Here is a 17,770-nt window from a genome sequence, read left to right as displayed (position 1 = left end):
GTTCTTCCAGCAACAGTGATGCCTCCCCACACCATAACAGAACCACCCCCAAATCGATCATGTCTGATGACGTTAACGTCTTGGAAGCGCTCGTTTCGACGACGCCACACCCTCCTACGTCTGTCCAAAAAATCAACAGTGAACCTTGACTCATCTGAAAACATCACATTGCTCCAGCGTCGATTATCCCAGTGTTCACGATCCCTACACCAACGACGTCTTGCCTGAATGTGATGATCTCTCAAACAAGGGATCACGCGAGGACGTCGGGCGGGAAGGTGACCCCTATGCAGTCGATTCCGAATCGTCTGGCCACTCACTCTCACACCAGTGTCTGTTTGAAGACGAGCGCTGATCTGATTTGCTGTGATGACACGATTTCTCAAGGCCAAGGTACGGATAAATCGATCCTGGGCTTGAGTTGTCGCCCTTGGTCGACCTGAGCGTGGTCTGTCCTGTACAGATTGTGTATCACGGTATCTGGACCATAGCCTGCTTATGACAGACTGAGAAACATTCATCGTCCGCGCCACAACCGCCTGTGTTGTGCCGATCTGTAGCATGCCAAGGGCACGTAACTTTTCATTTTGGGTAAGCCGACGCATATCAAAATTTGTTTTCTGGTCACTAAAACAATTAAACTGATGTTTCCACCCTGGAATTCAATGCCACAATGACTGTAACATTCAAAGTCAGATTCGTGCAAATCTTGGGTTGGACCCCCATGATGATCCCAAGCATCACCTGCATTCCATGCGGTAGCTATTGGTGTGTTTGGGCGTCACATGTAACTGGAAATGTTTCTTCTGTTAGGTTCTATAGTGACTTTTTTCGTAGTCATTTGCATATTTTAGTATTATGCCCCCAAAATCAAATATCCCCTACTTTTTTTGAATAGTATATATCAACGTTACACCATAATTACGGTTGACTGCAAATTTCATCAAAATCAGACCGAAACTGGCTGACAAAATGGCAGGTGCAGCTACCCTTAAAAGCATGTAGTACTCAGGTTGTGGACCACCCAGAGGTTCGAATTTTCATCCAATTTGATATATCCCAAAGGTTCCTTTCGATATTGGCGCGTATTGGACCGTAACTTTCTGAATTATGACCCCTGTTTGTACGAAATATTACGTTTTTAGCTTGTGGGCCCTCGAAAGATCACCATTTTTTATCTGATTTTCAAAACCGTTCAAATACATCACCGTTACATAATAATGGGTCCTCCCCTTTACACAAATAGTATAAAAGCATGTAACAGGATATGGGCCTGTGTAGGTTAAGCAAAGGTTATGGAGGCGAATTTGACCTCTTTTTGCATTAATTAGTTTTACATAAAATTATTTGAAAAAAATCTACAGAGGGCTCTCTTTAAAATGCCACTAAAATCCATTCTAAATTAAGCTTTAAATAAGCATTACAAAGCGTAATATATTTACGTGTCCAGTTAAAATTTGACAAGTTGTTTCTATATGATCATTGCACCGAAAAGATGTTTGACATCTCATTCTTGTGAGGGCTTAAAGGGTAAGGGCTTATCTGAATTGTCATTACAATATATCCTGGTATGAAAAATCACTCACAATGTTATATCATTAATTTTCAAAGTCACTCAGATCACTGCATTCTGAAAAGTCCTCGCACTGATAGTCAATAAACAGTTCCTACCACATCTTCAGGCATCATTGTCTCCCTCCACGTAGACTCCATTTCTTCTCCAACCAATGTCACGAGCATATCTTCCTTCATAATCGTTGATGCCTGCTGTACGCCATTCTCGAGCTATGAAATGCGCTCGGAGTTTATGAAGCTGCAATGTTTGACGACAGGATGGTAGCAAAGCCATATCTTTATTTTTAGCTCACACCTTATGATATACCTTATTGCTACCATCCTGTCGTCAAACATTGCAGTTTTATAAACTCAGAATAAAAAATCCCCTGAGTTCCTACTCCAGAATACTGGAACAAATAGTACCTCAGAGGTGAAGCAACCAAGTAACCTATGGCTCACATGATATCGTTGTTGTGATGATAATCTTTGAACACCATGAGCGTGACGTCAATTTGTATGTGATCAATTTCTCCTGGGTGCCACTAAAAAAGGACGTATAAAAATGAAGGCACACTGTGAAGTGATATTCGAAAACTCAAGTAGCCTATCCATACATGTAAGTTCTCTTCGGATAGTGCAGACTCAGTGTAACCGCCTATGGAACGGCAGTTACAACGCGTCTATCACTATCTGAACAGAAGCTACAAGATTTAAAATTGTCAAAATCTCTTCCAAAATACGGCCCTAAGCATGATTATTTTCTACGTTGCACGAGGGTATAATGGTAACTGGTATTTGGCCCTTATTTTTAATGCTAACCGATAACGGGGATTCCATAAGTGAAATTTATTTTTCTCATACACCAACATGGCGGCTCGCTCGCAGACCACGATATCTGCGCACGCAGCCTATAAGTACAACGTTACATATATTTAAAGGCCCATTCCCACATACATATCAGATACAACATTTTTCCCCTTTTTAGAGAAACGTTTATATGCACACTTAATTGAAATAAAAGAATTGTGTGCAATTTACGGTTTGAAACATTTTTACTTTAAATGTCACTTACATATGCATGAACTTTACTCTTATCACTGATAATTATTTAACAACAATAGTCTTTCAAATATCTGGGAGGTCTCCGAATTCTATTAGACTGTCTTGTTGGGATCGGTGGTGGATTTTTAAAACTTGGTTAAATCTTTCAGTGCCTCCATTACACTGAGGATTGTAAAGTGAAGTTAGGCGATGCTTGATACCCAAGTTTTTCAAATACTTCTCAAACTGATGAGAGATAAACTGAGGTCCGTTGTCAGATGTAAGTGTATCTGGTATTCCCCATCTTGAGAACAATTCATCAAGGATTTTGATGATAGCAGTTGAAGTTATAATTCCTGTTGAAGCTACCTCTGGCCACTTAGAATGTAAATCGTGTACAACTACTAGAAAACGTTGATTATGTGGTGCAACCTGTACTGCTCCAAAAATGTCAATATGGATCGACTGCCAAGGTTGTGTAGGCCAAGGAGTAGGTTGTAATGGTGGTTGTCTGGGTTTAGAAGATTTACCACTTATCGCACACGCCTCACAATTACGAACATAGTCTTCTATCTGTGAATCCATTTTTGGCCACCGAACTGTTTCGCGACACCGTTGCTTCATCCGAACTATGCCTGGATGACCATCGTGTGACATTTGTAGAACACGCTCTTGCAATGAAGAGGGAATAATGGCACGCAAAGCACGAGATATACACGAACGATTAAATAGGCTAAGTTCATCCTTATGAGTGTGGTATACTCTGAGTTCTGGTTTAACTTGTTTTGGCCAACCGTCTTGAATGTAGGCCCTCAGCTGTTGAAAAAGAGGATCTTCTTGTGAAGATGCTTGAAGTTCTGAAGGTGTAACAAGACCATTCAGGTTAATATCCATATCATCAGTATCAGAATCCAGACTGTTTACTGACTGGCTGGGGGTTATGAGTCTACTGAGCATATCTGCGACTATATTCTTATTACCGCTTACATGCTGAACATCAAAATAATATTGGAGCAATCGGTCAGCCCATCTGTAGATACGTAGAGGACGACGCCTAGAACCATACGTCGAGAGTGGTGTTTTAAGTGCTTCGTGATCTGTTCGTAGGATGAAATATCTACCATACAGGAACATATGCCAATGTTCTGCAGCATGAATACAGGCTAGGGCTTCTCTTTCATTTGTTGAGTATTTCCGTTCGGCTGGAGAAAGTGTTTTAGATGTAAAAGCGACTGGTTTCTCAGTGCCACTGACAAGTTGTGACATGACAGCTCCCAGAGCATAACCTGACGCATCAGTCGTAACATAGGTTTTAGCGTCGGGATTAAAATGAGCTAGGATGTGTGGAGATAAAATATGTTGCTTCAGCTGGTTAAAAGCACTTTTCTGACTTTCTGTCCATTCCCAAGGCATGTCATTACGAAGTAGTTTTCTCAGAGGTTCAGCAGTATCTGCATAGAAAGGAACAAATTTCAGGTAAAAATTTGTTGTTCCAAGAAAGGACTGTAGTTCCGTGACGTTGGTTGGTTCAGGAAGTTTCATTATAGCCTGGGTGTTGGAGATGAATGGTAAGACACCATTAGCAGAAACGCGAAAACCAACAAAATCTATCTGATTTTGTCCAAACTGACATTTCTCCACATTAAGTGTAAGCTTATGGTCAGAAAGTTTACGTAAGACGGCAGAAAGACGAGCCTGATGTGTTTTCTGGTCTTTGACATGTATGACGACATCATCATTTAAACTAATGGTTCCTTCGCACGAGTTGATAATTGATTTTAAAATCTTCTGAAATGCACTAGGTGCTGATGACAATCCATATGGCATACGTTTATACTGGAATACATCATCATGGGTAATGAAAGCTGTGAGGTTCCGACTGTTTAGTTCTAATGGTACCTGGAGATAGCTACGTCTAAGATCAAGCTTAGAGAAAATTGTTGAACCATGGAATTCAGACATCAGTTCATCCAGTGTTGGAAGTGGGTACTTGTCTGGAATTATGGCTTTGTTATCTTCACGTAGATCAACACAGAGTCTTATGTCACCAGTTTTTCTGCGAGCAATGACTAGATTGAAGATCCAGGGCGATGAGTCTATGCGTACAATGATATCCTCACTTTCAAGACGTTTCAATTCCTTGGAAACTTCATCCCTTACTGTGAGAGGTAACCTTCGCAGTTTTTGTGAAACAGGTGCAATGTTTGGATTCACCCTTGGTTTGTGAACAAATGGAGTGACTTTACCAAAACCGGAAACTAGACTGGGGAAATCATTCAACATACTGATTGTGTTAACATCTGAGCATGGTTGAGGTTGTCTTAGAATCTGGAAACCAAGACGATTGAATAAGTCGACACCCATTAAATTGCTGCCCTGTTTGACGATATAGAATTGAAAGTTTGGTATAAACTGTTCTCGATATTGAACTGGCAAGGAGACAATCCCAACTGTTGGAATAACACTTCGATTGTAACTAGTTAAAGCTTGTGTGGTAGATTTTAAAGGAAAGGTTTGAAAGTTTTGGTCATATGTAAATTCATTTAGAATTGATACTTTGGCACCCAAATCCATCATTAGGTCTACATCGACATCATTTATGTTGACAGTACAGTTCTTGAAACTAGTATCTGCTGAAGTTGAATCTATGCTGTAAATAAAGACATCTGTAGGACACTGTGAATTGGGCTGTGGAACTGGTAGTTGAACTTGTCTGACAGAGTTTTCTTGGCCTGAGCTCCGACACATTTTCCCAAAATGACCCTTACGTTGACATCGACTACAGATTTTACCAATAGCTGGGCAGTGAGAATTAAATGTATTGTGAGTATCTGACCCGCAATTTTTACAGTGTAATTGGTAACTTCTGTTATGTTGATTTTGTCGTCTATGGCCATGGTGAAGATTTTTATACTTTGATGATTTACCACGGTTACCTTGGTAACTAACACCCTGAACTCTAGCATCTGATGTCAGTTGATCTGTGTCTACTTTTAATTTTGATAGCCCCGAACAAACCGCTGCCGTTTCGATCTTTTTCGAATCCACCATAGCACTCCCAATTTGTTCCGCATTTGATAGTGTTAGCGTATCTGGCTCCATTAACAAACGTTCGCGTATTCTTTGAGAAATTGTCTTTTCAATGAGCTGATCCCTGATCATTTCATTTGTCAGATTACCAAAATTACAACGAGCACAAAGTTCTTTTAAAGGACAATATTGGTGCCAGTCATTATCACATATACACAGAGATCATTGCTACGATAGCTGAGTAATACAGGTTTCCCGTATCGGAAGTGACGATCGTCAAAGGAAAACACGAGTCGCTGCTCTATATAACTGACTGAAGCGACGAGTGATAACAGATACACGGCCGAATTTCTACTCACTAATAATTCCTTCCAAGACCAAAAGTTGTTATATGGGACTGTAAGAGGATATCTGACAATTCAATAAAGTAATTGAATGTCATTAGATAAGAGAACACGAGAAAAATAGAAATAGTCCGGACATTTCCTTGTTTATATTCATTCTATACCTTATAAAAACATGGTAATGCACGGACTTTTTCTGTTTTTATTACGTGTTCTCTTATCTAGTGGCAGTCAATTCTTTTTATGAATTGTCAGATATCCTCTCGCAGTCTCACACAACAACTTTTGGTCTTCGAATGAATTATTAGTGAGCAGAGATTTGGCCGTGTATATGTTATCACTCGTCGCTTCAGTCAGTTAGAGCGGTGACTCGTGTTTTCCTTTGGCGTTCGTCACTTCCGATACGGGAAACCTGTATTACTCAGCTATCGTATCAATGATCTCTGTGTTAAAAGAATATTTGGAATGTGTTTAACCAGCTCTAACACATATGTGACAATGACTGGCACCAATATTGTCGTTTAAGGTGGCTAGGTAGCTTGTGACTGACTCGCCTGACCTTTGACCTCTTTGACGAAAACGATACCGTTTCATAATTATTGAAGTTTTTGGTCCACAATGTGCTTCCAGTTTACGAACTGCTTCAAGAGTTCAAGAAACGTTGGGCATTCACCTAAAGAGTGAAAAATACGCTGTCCCTCTGCACCGAGACAATGCAACAACGCTGCACGTTTGCGAGCGTCTGCGACATCTTCCGTCTCGAGGTTCGTGGCGATCATATAGGTTTCAAATCCACTGTACCAGCGATTCCACGGGACTGGAGGCTCACCTGGTGTAGAAAGAAATGCTGTGGGTGATGGGAGGTGTAACTCCGCCATCCTCGTCGCCAAATGTTATGTCTAACCCATACTTTAGAGTAGAAAACGTTAGTTCATTTTCAGACTTTATTTTTCTCATACACCAACATGGCGGCTCGCTCGCAGACCACGATATCTGCGCACGCAGCCTATAAGTACAACGTTACATATATTTAAAGGCCCATTCCCACATACATATCAGATACAACACTATCGTAACGCATCGCATGACAGTGGAACCCTAGCATAAGGACATGGTAAAAGGTCCTTTAGAAATAAATGGTAGATGGTAAATGATAAGAGGTTCTGAAAAAATTTTAGGTAGTCATTCTTATGATTCCAGAATGTTGCGTTTACATTTTAGGCTACTGCAGTACCGAACTGACTTACAAACACCGTTTTCCGACTGGTGTCTCCATACCTGCCAGCCCAACTATGTGCACAAATCTTTTTGAGGGAAGACCGTTTTTTTCAATATTATTTGGATCAACAATCATCATTATCATAGTATTGTTATGTGGGTTTAATCCCACTGGGGGTGTCACTATTTCTCAATCTTTAACTCTCAATAAAGAAAACACCATTCAATGATCCACATGTTTATTCTCTTCTCCCAAGGGCAGATCACTCATACAAAGTAGAAACATCAATAATTCTTTTTATAAATCAAAGGCAAAGACAGTTAAAGGAAGGTAACTCTTTCAAGCTTAACTAAGATTCAGACCACAATTAACTACTTATGTAACTAGACTTATCACTATATAACATCCCTCCCTCCTAAGTCAAAAACACAGTTTTTGGAAAAACTAGTTTGACAATACATATCATCTATGTTTGTATAAGTGCTTAAAAATACTAATGTGTAACATATATTACAAGGCATGAAACTTTGAACAAATCAAAGACATCAAAAAAAATGAGTAAACAAATCAGAATAGGTTTATTCAAGTGCTCCAAAACCCCCAAAAGCATGTAGTATATATTACCAAGAAAAGATTGCTCTAAAATATGCGATACAGGTGGGTCTATGAATAAACACGATTCAGAGATGTTAGAATAACACTTATGTTATAATCCTCAAATGAATGTAAAACAATAATTATTATAACAAGGTTTGATATTTGCTTAGGCTACCAGTTACTTGTAGTTTATTATCATTGATAAGTCCATTGGCTACATTAAACAAAACAGGAGATGAGTTAACTGGTATCCAGGAAGAAGTTTGACCTTTCTTGACATTAGAGGTAGTTATCAAAACTTGCAATGAACCACATTTGAACCTAGCTTTATGCAGTTCCATAGAAGACACATTAGACATTTCCTGTAACATCTTACATTGTTCTGATAACTGATAGTGTGATAACTTATCTACATAAGCAATATTATGATTATTTGTACTATTTGGAAGATAATGACAAATATTAATAGGATTTGTAGACCTATTAGAAACAATATCACTCTCATCAAATCTAGGTAAGATAACATCACATTCATCCGTAATGAAACATTGATTAGTTTCAGTTAAAACAGTAAGATTGTCATTGTTAGGAATATTACCTAACTCTTTCTGAAGTTGATCAATGTGGGTAATTTTTGTCTCAAAATTAGGAGACCTAACAAAACATGGTTTTAACCGATTAATCGAATAGACGTCCTGTAGGACCTTACCATCCAACGTAGAGAGAACGTAATGGGTTCGATCAAGAATTTGATGCACAACCAAAGGACCACACCAATCAGCTTTGATTTTACGTGAATTTGAAGTAAGGCTTGATGATGACGGTTTGAGTACATAAACTAACTGGCCCAATCCGTAAATAGGATTCTTACTGAGGGTGTGTGCAATACTGATATTCTGAGATTCCTGTTGACATCTTTGTAATTCAAGCATAGTCTTAGAAATATGAGCAAACTTGTCCTTTAAATGGGAAACATACTCGAAATATGAACGACAAACTCCATCGAATTGCCAACGAAGATGGGTAAGGTTTTTGGGCTTCTTACCAAATACCAACTCGTAAGGGCAAAAGTCACCTAACTGTGGTGAAACAAAAGAATTGTAAGCATAGCAACAGGGAGACACATATCTGACCCAATCAGTTCCATACTGATTTAAGTTAACCTTGAGAAAATCAGAGATTGATCTAATGTGGCGTTCTGCCAGAAGACTACCATGATTTGCAACACTAATTACTTTTTGACTAATACCAAGTGTTGTACAAAGAGAGGTAACCAATTTTCCGATGAAACTTGCAGCTGCATCTGTTACTATGACAGATGGGGGACCAAAGAGACAGACTACTTTCTGGATTAAAGCTTCACACACTGTTTCGGCGTCAACTGACTTAGTTGGGACGCAAATGATGAAGCGAGTAATCTCATCACATATAACTAGAAGATGCTTAAAACCAGAGATGGATGCAGGCATGCTTTTGAAATCAATACTAAGTTTGTCAAAAACATTGTATTCTTCAGGTATCCTAGGATGAAATGTTCTGGTTTTATCTGTCTTGGGTTTGAATTTCTGGCAAGTAGAACATGTATTAATGTACTGTGCGATCCTCTGAAACATGTTGGGAAAGTAGAAGAGCTTTCGCATAGTCAAATAAGTCCGAACTATTCCCTGATGATTACACAACTGGCTATCATGATACTGATGTATCAAATTTGTGCACATTGACTCAGGAATGACAAGTTGAAGAGTAAAGCGATCATCCTTGGGTAGGAGAAGACGAAATAAAATATGCTCTGCTAAAATGTACTCTTCTGCTTGGAGTTTGAGACGTTTCGCAGCTTTGCGATCACTGGGCAATATATTGTGAGACAAATAATCATAGATAGGCTTAAATTGGGGAGAAGACGCTTGTTCAAGCCGAAGCTTATTTTGATCGAATGTCAAATTATAGTCTCTGATGATTTTACGCTTAATAACATTGTACAACTTATCCAATTCAGCTTGTCTTGGGAAATGATTAGTGACCAGCCGTTCACAATTGTGGATGAGGGGTTTGGGAGGAATACAGAGATCAATGGGAGTATCACCATCTATATCAATGTCTACTGATTTACCGACCAGACGAGATTCAGGTATAGAATCATTAGAGGAAGATACTTGTGTGTCGGCGAAAACTGGTGGTGGTTTAGGTGGGACAGCATTCTGGCTTGGTTGGCGTATATAGGGAAGGGGAATGGAAGAGTTCTGTTGAGATTTTGACTGGTGAGTTCTAGAATTCCTTGACTGTGAAGAGATATTATTGGAAGACACAATGGAAGAAGGGATTTCAGTTGAAGTACTAGAAGTTGGTTGACTAACGGTAGTAGTGCGTGTGGAAGGTTTGGGGAAGAGTTCGGGAATGGCTATTTGCTTCTATTTTGCATATTGCCGTGTAACCGGGCGACTTGCTGACTGAGTAACAGGAAATGCGAGCTCAGAAAGGGTAAAAGCAGTGGGCACAACTTGATCAATTTCATCGTCTGTATCAGTTGAACTCCTTGATAAGAAATCTGCTAAGACTAATTCAGTTCCCTTTTTATAGAAGATTTTGAATGAATATTGGGATAGTTTGACAATTAACTTAGTGAGACGTTGAGAACAAGGCTCTTTCTTGGAGTACAGAAGTTGAACTATTGCAGAGTGGTCAACATAAGCAGTAAACTCAACTCCTTTGAGTAAGTACTGGAAATTTGTGATGTTTATGAGAAGACCAAACATTTCCAACTCGGTAACACTGTAATTCTTACATGCCGGAGGTAACTTCTTAGAATAATAACCCAATATGCGCTCCTTGCCATTTATGATTTGTGTAATGTACGATCCAGTAGCTGATCGAGATGTATCGCTATAGAGACTCAAGGGACCATTTGCAGTCGGGAGGTACAAAACAGGTGGGTTAGTAAGAAGATATTTTACATCTTGAAAAGCCTTTTCATGTTCTTCGGTCCATGAAAATTTAGATCTCTTGGAAGAAATCTGATGAAGGGGCTGCATAACTTCTTGTAGCCTTGGCAGAAAGTTTGAGACATAGTTAACGGCTCCTATAAACCTACGAACTTCTTTACTAGACTTAGGACGAACAAGATGTTGAATTGCCTGGCAACGATTTGCCAATGGTTGGAGGGTAACAAGTCCTTCGTTATTAATCTTAATTAAATGACCCATGTACACAACTTGATTTCTGAAGAACGAACATTTACGAGGAGAAATCTTCAGTCCATTATCAATAAGTGCTTGAAAGACAGCCTGTAAGTGACTACTGTGTGACTGGACATCCTTACTAAATACAATGATATCGTCGTGATGAGCAATACAGTAATGACGGCTGTCAGGTACTTGAGAGAGAATCCTATCAATTTCGGCTTGAAAAATAGCAGGGGATACACTTAAGCCTTGTGTTAAGCGCTTGAAGTAAAAGTGGCGACCTCCGTGATAGGACGATATACCCGTGTATTGTTGAGCATTTTGTGAAAGGGGCATAGAAAAGAAAGCAGACTTAAGGTCAAGGCAGCTGATAACTGTGGGTTTAGCATGACCAATTCTTTGCAAGGTAGATGATAATAAAGGGAATGGATGGTTATACCTCTTAATGCGCTTATTTAAGTGACGAAAGTCAACTACAACACGTTTATCTGTAGTTCCCTTTTTAGGGAGAATTAAAACAGGAGAGGTGTACGATTGGTGACCCTCGGCGATAATACCCAATTTTACTAATTTATCAAGTTCAGCATCGATAACCTCTTTATCTGATTCAGTGGTATGATATGGGCGAATATAAAATGGACGAGGGTCATTAACATTAATGTCAACTTCAATGTTAGAACAATGGCCAATCTCACCATAAAGACTGAATGCTTCTCTGCTTTGGGATAGTTGTCTATGAAAATCTTTCTTCTCATTAGGTGACAAAATACAATTATCATACAAGTTAATTTGCTGTTGTAAAATCTCATCTTCTGATAACTGCAATAAAGGATCATCCTTCTTAAGGTGGGAATATTGTTCTGCACGTTGAACAAAATCTGAGGAATCACACACAAAAACAGTACCTGTGTTGAAATAGAACAAAGGATGAGATTGCCTAAGGTGAAGAGTTTTACTACCAGGGTTTGATATGGGAACAACAGCTCTGTTACGCTGTAAAGTAGCGAGTATAAACGATGAACATGTGTTATCTGATCTCTTCTGAAGAAGGACCTCACGATTCCTATAAAGACCTGGGACATGACCATATAAGGCGACAAAGCGTGTATGACCTGGCTTAATGTACACATTGTGTGTTGGGGAAAAGTTGACTCTTTTAGGCTTACACCGAAATACATTATCCTCAAAATGTAAGGAACCTTGTAACTCTGATAAGGTATCCTGACCAAAAATAAGATCAATGCCCACTAAATGTGGGGCAACATAAACCTTTAAACGAAACGAATAACCTTGAATAAAGACTTGTATAAACATGAAAGTTGAACAACTTAACATTTGACCATTACCCATACGAAATTCCAAACATTTTTCTAACTTATGTACAGGTAAACTTGACAAATAAGGAGAAGAATTAACAACGGATTGTGAAATAAGTGATTTAGAAGCACCACTATCAAATAAAATAAGCACAGATTTTCTATCTGATAAACTACCCTTACAGTAATTAAAGGGACTTAACTGAAGAATGACATCCGAGTTAATGTCCTTTGAAACATGTTTGGCTAGATGATTGAGTTGGGGGAATATTTGTGGAGCATTATTATCAAATATTCCCCTATTCAAAAATCCTTGCGAGAACTATGTGTGCGTTGTGGCCTAGATGATCCACCAGGTTGTCGAAAACCCTGTCTGTCAACAGCAGAAGGCTGCGACTGAAAATCTGACGTATAAGGTGACTGATAACTAGTAGGGTTGAAAGAGTGTGACAAATGTCTACGCCTACTCATAAGATCATCTTGCCGAGCAAAACAGGATCTCCATGTGTGACCCGGATTGAGGCAATAATCGCAAAATATAACACGTCTCGACTGACGTATTGGACTGTTATCTCTAAAGGGTGACTGTGAATTGCGCAGCCTAGAATTTGAGGGACTTTTAGGTCGTTGAACCCGGAAAGGTGAATGAGATGTGTCTCTGCTGGAATCAGAATGTGCTGGGGTTCTCCTTTGGGGACTATGGGAATTCTGGGATTGCAATCGTAAACTGGACAAATTCTCAGACAAATTAAAGGAAACCTCTTTTACAGCTGTAGTTGGTGATGAATTACTACCCACATCAAAATAGCGTTGAGCTTGAAACGCAAGTGCTTGTGCAGTTGTGTCATCTGAACTTGCCATAATAACAGCCTGTTTACAGTTGGTTGGTAAAATAGATATAAATTTATCCCTAACTTGTGACAAATTATAACCTAACTGATTGGCTAATTTCTTGATTTTATCTAAATTGTCACTAGGTGACAATGAACAATCATATTGAATATTGGAATATTGGCTATACAATCCAAGTTTAGTTTTAGTTGAGGAATACTTGTCAATGAACTGGTCTTTCAAACTAGCGTAAGAATCAAATTCAATGTCCTCTATCCAAAGACGAGCCTTGCCCTTGAGCGATTGCTTAAACAGTTGTGATATGTGCTCAAATTCTTCATCGTCAATAGCAATATCTTGATGGTTGAGGTAATCCTCAAAGCTAAGAATGTGGGCTCTTGCAGTATCCCTATCAATAACAAGACCCATCGAACCGATCAATCATTTTCTCCATTGCAGATAATAAGAAGAGAAATATTAGGCCAAAAAAATAACATTTACAGTTACGGTACCTAGGACCTTACACACACTGACACTGATCAATTTCTGGTAATAAAAGAATAGGCCTACACTTAAATCATAAAACTTAAACCTGAAAAGAAATTTTGATTAGTAACATACAATTGATTCCTACAAGAAAACAAATATTACATATCAAGGAGTTGACAATATAGTTTTGGACAAATTGACTAAATATTACTAAACAGTTCTGTAAATTAAATTAATAGTTTTATAAAACACAGAATATCAAATTAATGTTGTTATAAAAGCTAAAATGGATGAAAATGTCACTGCACTCCTTTCGAAACAGCACATGTAACAGGAATCGCTAGCGAGTTGAAAATGAATCAAATGTCACTGGACACAGCACACATTCAATGATTTTAAAAACTGGAAGTTGAAATTGTTCAGCTTGTAAATAAGATCTGATCTGAGCTCATCTACACAAAAGTTTGTAATCATTTTCATTCGTCATCATTCATATTACTGCATCTTTGCTTTAATGTTTATAAAAGGCATGACAGGCTAAATTAGGTCTAACTGATTCTTGGCAGTGTTCATGTCTAGATCTAGGCTAATAATTCAATGAAGTGGAATACTACAAACGAACTAGGATACCTCACCAAAATTTCACAATGAAAATGATAAAAATGTTCTTGAACAAAGTCAAACTGCAACCACAAATAGGCACAATAATTGTCTTTTCACACAATGACAATGCGAATATTCACAGTGATAGGCCTAATTAAGCTGTAAGCAGCCTGAAAAGTTAAAGCTGGGCTTGACTCAAACCAGGCGAGTTTGGCTGGCACAAAATAAAAATCAAATCCAATTCAATCGAAGAAAAGTCATGGCATCCACTCAAATTCAATGACTATAAAGTTACTTCAGGGAAAGATCTGGCGTCTCCACCATGTTATGTGGGTTTAATCCCACTGGGGGTGTCACTATTTCTCAATCTTTAACTCTCAATAAAGAAAACACCATTCAATGATCCACATGTTTATTCTCTTCTCCCAAGGGCAGATCACTCATACAAAGTAGAAACATCAATAATTCTTTTTATAAATCAAAGGCAAAGACAGTTAAAGGAAGGTAACTCTTTCAAGCTTAACTAAGATTCAGACCACAATTAACTACTTATGTAACTAGACTTATCACTATATAACAGTATCGATGTACCTACAATGACAATTGAACACGATCGTTGGGGTTCTCATCCCATCACCCAGTCCAAGCCTTCTCAAGCGACGACTTGATTGGCGTGTGACTGGGCGTGATGATACCACTTTTGGGAATGGCCACATGCATTACAAAAAATATGGGCAGGCCCGACGGAATCCCTCCCTCCCCCCCCCACCCAATAATTTGACCACGGACAGTCCTTTCTCCAGGTTATTGCACACAAGTAATAATACGGTTAGATACAGCAAGGCCTGATTTTAACATAGAAGTGAGAATTCTAGAACGTAGTCTTTCAATAGAAAACCCTGCTATGCTCTATAATGATAGAGAAACCCCCAGTTGCGAGGGTCAGGATTAGTTAACTCAGTGATTCTCAACCAGTGTGCCTGAGGAAATTTATTACTAAAGAAGCCAGCTATTTGATGAAATTCGAAAGACTGCAATAAAGTAAGTTCATAGCTGTGTTTTCTTTATTTAGTTTGAGTCATTCTATGTATCTATGACTAGTCTGTGTCTACGGTTGTATGCCGTCTTTGACTAGCCATGTTTTTATTTTATAAAATTCAAATATTTTCCATATATTTTTGGCCAGGTGTGCCGTTACATTCTCATGTGTTCCAAGGTGTGCCGTTGGCCAAAAAAGGTTGAGAACCACTGAGTTAACTGAACAGTCAATCTTATTTCAATCTTATCTCATTGCCGTTGTGTCTATGACAGACGACGGGATTAGTATTTCTCACACTCTTTCCTTGTGTCTCTTGTCTATGAATAATACACTGCTATCAGTTATGGCCAGTTGAAACCAGCGGTTGCCATGCAAGATACGGCCACATTTTGCAAGAAATGTATAGGGAAGAGGTAAAATCAATCGAGTCAATTCTCTCATTAAAGATCTTTTGATCCGTAACATATTTAAGTTTCCTCAGAATGCGACAACAATTGTAGCCCCTCTAGAGGGCCTACAAAATTCATACGTATTTCACAGTTTGTGTAAAAAGCAGATGCTATAGCTTTAGAATGTAAGGTCTGATACTTATCAAAGTCGAACTCATCCAAAAACTTTTGATCCTAAACACATAGTTTAAGTTTAATCTCATAAATCGGACAAAAATCGTCGCCTCTGAAAGGTCCACAAACTTCTTTCATATTTCAAATTTTGCGTAAAAGGCCGGGGGGGGGGGGGGCAATGCGCACCAAAATTAAACGGTCATAATATAATATTTTACTGTATTGGACGTTAAATTTGTAATAAACAACAACAACGACGGTCCACAGCCTGGCCATTATATGCTTTTATGCTATATGCGAAAAGGAGAGCGGCAATTATTATGAAACGGTGATATATTTGAACGGTTTTGAAAAAAAGATAAAAATGGTGATCTCTAGAGGGCCCACAAGCTAAAAACGTGATATTTCGTACAAACAGGGGTCATAATCCAGACAGTTACGACCTTTAGGATTATCAAATTGGATGAAAATTCGAACCTCTGGGTGGTCCACAAACTGGATACTACATGCTTTTAAGGGTAGCGGCCATTTTGTCAGGCAGTTTCGGTCCCAGCTCTAGTGGGTCCATAAGCTAAAAATGTATATATGGAAGTGACGGCCCCAGAAACCGGGATCTTTCGGTTATAAACATACATTGTCAGTTTCATCAAAATTGTATAAAAATTGTGACCCTGGTATTATTATGCACCACCATCAACTATGTTTGCATGGTAAGGGACTTAGAAAAGAAATAAGATTTCACTTCATTGCTGAGTAATTTTAATAGCCGGGAAGCGCTCAGGAGCAGTGGCGGCGCCAGCCGTCGGTGATTGGAGGGGCAAAGCTGGGGCAAAGTCTAAGGTTAAGGGGGCAAAGGCACGAGCTTCAACTAGGGGTAGGGGGCCTCCCCCAGAAAATTTTGAAAAACAGGTTGCCAGAAATGCAGCCTGGCAGTATTTCAGGCACTGATCGATGAGGTAAAGTGTCAAACGAACGGACTTGCGAATCACGACGAAGCCCACTCACGAGCGTCAAAGTAGGGAGTCCTCCCCCAGAAAATTTTGAAAAATAGACTGCCGGAAATGCTGTCTTACAGTATTCTGTCAGGCACCGATCGTCGAGATAAATAGATCTGCCCAGATACCGTTCGTCGTCTGATCACTAGTTTATATCCGACTCGAGAACAAAATGTCAAACGAACGGACTGCGAACATCAACGAATTAACGAATTCCCCTTGTGAGCGCCAAAGTAGCGAGTCCATTGGGGACCTCGCCAAGAAAATTTTGAAAAATAGACTGTCGGAAATGCTCTACAACATGCAAGTTTATGACTGAGTGGGGATGTGGGATTTATTCACCGTAGAAGGTATTGATTACCGAAACGTATCACAAATACTTTTTTTTATTTTCTAAAATTATTGGGGGGGGGGGGGCGGCAAACAGAGGGCAGACCAGATTAATGGGGGGGGGGGCAAATGCCCCCTTGCCCCCCCCCCCCCCCTGGCGCCGCCACTGCTCAGGAGCTTCGGGGCCTAGCGGCTTCTGGATCCTCGCCTAAAGTCCGAGGAAACTAGCCCCCCAACCCCGGTCCAATCAAGAATTGCTTTCGCCGGCCCTGATGGGGGATGGAACAGTGCGCAAACAAGGAAATACAATGTCGTAATAGAATTTTGGATTGGCTGACCAAGCTAGATGACGAAATGGGGCGGATTGGGCCATCGGGCCATCGGGCGATCGCCCGAAGGGCCGGTCGGACAAAAAATGAAAAAAATAATTTTGTTCAATTCGTCAAAAAAACTTTTTTCTGCTGAACATTATATGGCGGGGGGGGGGGGTATTGGACCGGCCATGGAGCGATGATGATCATGTTGTATATGGTCGGTGGCTTTAACGGGCCGCCACACCATCACTGGAGTCTGGAATGGGCTGGTATAATAGACTTTCTGGGCCGGGTGTGCTGGGTGTGGGCCGAAATTCGGAATC

The sequence above is a fragment of the Patella vulgata genome, chromosome 1 (assembly GCF_932274485.2).
Source record: "Patella vulgata chromosome 1, xgPatVulg1.2, whole genome shotgun sequence".
Taxonomy (NCBI): Eukaryota; Metazoa; Mollusca; class Gastropoda; family Patellidae; genus Patella; species Patella vulgata.
The sequence above is the reverse complement of the archived record's forward strand: the minus strand, read 5'-3'. Positions refer to the sequence as shown.